At 47.9% G+C, this 3,520-nt stretch overlaps 1 pseudogene; it reads left to right on the top strand.

Moving 5' to 3' along the window:
- The first annotated feature begins 473 nt into the window (after positions 1–473).
- Positions 474–2,921, top strand: LOC125199506 (annotated as a pseudogene).
- Positions 2,922–3,520: the final 599 nt, after the last annotated feature.

Below are 3,520 nucleotides of genomic sequence, written 5' to 3'. Positions count from 1 at the left end.
ATAGAATATTAGTAGTAGATAATAGAATATTAGTAGTAGACAATTAAAGAAGGTACAACTTAATACAGAATAAAATAAGATCGAATTAAATACGTTGATCCAGAAATTAAGTATGACTTAAAAAAATAGATTCAACTTCATTAAAAAGATTGGATTGCTCTGGAAAAATAAAAAATTGAATACGAAAAACCCAATAATTTAACAGTTAAAGCTTATAATCATTAAAAACCCCAAAATCTAAACCATAGGATTTAGAAATAAGAGTGTACCAAACTCAAAAACGAAGAAAAAAGGGCAGCAATGAAATCTCCTCCCCTTCTCTCTCACTTTCTCTCTAGAGCAGTAGACTAGTCCATTCTCTCTCTCTACGAATGAAGGGTTGCTGCTGCCAAATTTATAGATGACGACGCCTTTTCCAGCCGTCATCGCCGCCATTTTATTAATCCTCTTCGCCGCCTGCCACCTCCGCCCTCCGCCCATGCACTGGGCGGCACAATGGCCGTCGTCCACGGCTCCGCCATCACCATCTGCTCCATCACCGCGCAGCAAATCCAATGCTGGCGCGACGGCAGCCTCCTTCCCCCAATCCTGCCCAACACCTCCTTCGACGCCGTCGCCGGAGGCCGCGACACTCTCTGCGGCGTCCGCTCCGGCGGCTTCAGCCTCCTCTGCTGGAACACCACTTTCTCCCCCAAGAGAATCTACAACAACGCCTCCGCTCCTCTCACCTCGCTCACAATTGGGGATTCCCAAATTTGCGCGCTGCGAAACGTATCCTCCGCCGATAACGCAATCTGCTGGCGGGAAAATAGCGCCTCTTCCTCTCACATTCCCAAAAATCCCCAATTCCGCGTGATTTCGTCTGGTCTGCGATTCTCCTGCGGGGTTAATGTCGAGAATAGGGTTCTGTGCTGGGGAGATGACGCGATTTCCAATTGATACAATCGGAGCTCCGGAATTTCTCGATGTTGGATATCCACGTCGGCGATAAATTCGGCTGCGGAATCAATGTCACGGGAAGCATAATCTGTAAAGGCAGCAACGACACCGGCCAATTAAACACGTCTCCTTTCGAAACTGCTCGCCCTTTCAGCGCGGTGGCGGTCGGCGCCAATCACGGCTGCGCTATTCGGAAATCCACCGGCGGGGTGGTCTGCTGGGGCGGGAAGGGGAACAGGCAATTTTCCAGTAAAATCACTGATGAATTTTCATTCGAATCGATTGTTGCAGGGCCTGATTTCACCTGTGGATTAACCACCAGCAACTTCTCCATCGTTTGCTGGGGCCCTGGCTGGCCTAGCCGATATTATTCGACGGGGATTCTTCTCCCCTCCAGAAAACCCTACCGGGGCCCTGCATCGACACTGCCTGTGACTGTAATGTGTATCCCGCCTCTGAAATTCTCTGCTCCGGAAATGGCCACATTTGCGGCAATTGCATTTCGCAGCCTCAATTCCCCCATTTCTGCAGCCGGCTGTGGTCATTGATCGCTCCCCTTCAAGAGCTTTGAGGCGAAGTCTCTGGTTTTCGCCATTGTTGGAACAATTGGGGGAATCGCCGGAATTGCGGCGGCGTTTTATTGCTTATGGCCTGGTATTTGCTTCGGGAAGAAGAAAATCCATAACTCCGTGCAGCCGACTATGACCGCCGCCGCTGCACCGCCGTCCAACAGCAGTCCGCCGTCGCGATCATCCACTCTGCGGCGGCAGGGGTCGCGGCTGATGAGGCGGCAGCGGAGCGGAACTTCCTCCAAGCACGCGGACAAGGCGGAGGAGTTCTCGTTCTCCGATCTCGTCGCCGCAACCGACGATTTCTCGCCGGAAAACAAGATCGGCGGCGGCAGCTTCGGCGTTGTTTACAGAGGGAAACTCCCCGACGGCCGCGAAGTGGCCATTAAACGGAGCGAAACGAGCGGTAAGGCAAAGAAATTCCAGGAAAAGGAGAGCGCTTTCGAATCCGAGATAGCGTTCCTCTCCCGGCTGCATCACAAGCATTTGGTGAAGCTCATCGGATTCTGCCATGAACGGGAAGAAAGGCTCTTGGTTTATGAGTTCATGAAAAATGGAGCTTTACATGATCACTTGCACAGCAAGAACAATGTAGAAAAAAACAGCAGCTTTATCAATTCATGGAAGGTTAGGATCAAGATTTCATTAGATGCAGCTCGTGGAATTGAGTATTTACACAACTATGCAGTTCCCCAATTATCCACCGTGACATCAAGTCTTCAAACATATTGCTGGACTCGAATTGGGCGGCGAAGGTTTCGGATTTCGGGCTGTCGCTGATGGGGCCGGAGGACGATTGCGAGTACCGGCCGACGAAGGCGGCCGGGACAGTCGGATACATCGACCCCGAGTATTACGGGCTGAATGTGCTGACAGCCAAGAGCGACGTGTACGGGCTCGGGGTGGTGCTGCTGGAGCTGCTGACGGGGAAGAGGGCGATTTTCAACGGTGGCGAGCTGATGAGCATTGTGGACTATGCGGTGCCGGCCATCATGGCGGGGGAGGTGGGGAGGGTGCTGGACAGGAGGCTGGGGCCGGCGGAGGGGAGTGAGGGGGACGCGGTGGAGCTGGTGGCGTACACGGCGATGCATGTGTGCATTTGGAGGGGAAGGATAGACCTACGATGAATGACATTGTTGCTAATTTGGAGAGAGCGTTGGCGTTGTGCGATGACAGCCATGGCAGCATCTCTAGTGGTCCAATCTCCATTGTTTCAGATTGAGACTCTTAGTAATTTTTTTGTTTATCTTTATCTCTCAAGATTCTTTTGTTTTTGGAAGTTACTAAATGTGTGGGTATTGATCACTTTGTAGTGTAAAGACTAAAGAGTAACATGAGTTGCAAAAGGTTAGGAGTTTGTAGAGCAGACATTACCCAGTTTTTGGTTCACTTAATTTGTTCATTTTTTTCCAATGGAAATAGTAGTTACTTTTGGCGGATGTTGGTTCATGTCTTTTGATGGTTCCACCAGAAAATGGCTTATGCTAATGATTATGATTGATTGAATGAAGGATTTGGTTTTGGAGTATTGAACAAACACTTTCTGAATTCAGCAAGGGATTTATATTTTTGTCGTATAGGATAAAAATTGAGATGGGGGAATGGTTACATCATTACATGGTTGAGAGTGTAATGGGAGGAGATTTGGTAATTGAGTAAAAGGCAGGGATGAAAGAATGAAGCATAAAAAAGGGTGGTCCAATTTAGAGTTGGCAAATAGGGTATTAAAAAGGAAGGAGGCCCACAGCATATCAGATAATTGACTTCAAATGTCGCATAAAGTCCAATAAAGCCGTTTAATACATATAGTTGTGAAACGTGTAAGCTTGTAAGTAGAACCATGTATCCCACCTCATTCGTGCAAAATATATTATAGTACTACTAAACAATATGCTGATACTTTCACACAACTAGATTAAATTTTAAATTATTCATGCTTCACTTAAAATAATTAAATTAGACTTATGTGGGTCCCATCTGTTAGTCAATTTGCCCTAGATAGGATACTAAAT

The sequence above is a fragment of the Salvia hispanica genome, unplaced genomic scaffold, assembly GCF_023119035.1.
Source record: "Salvia hispanica cultivar TCC Black 2014 unplaced genomic scaffold, UniMelb_Shisp_WGS_1.0 HiC_scaffold_523, whole genome shotgun sequence".
NCBI lineage: Eukaryota > Viridiplantae > Streptophyta > Magnoliopsida > Lamiales > Lamiaceae > Salvia > Salvia hispanica.
This window is presented reverse-complemented; position numbering and strand designations above follow the sequence as displayed.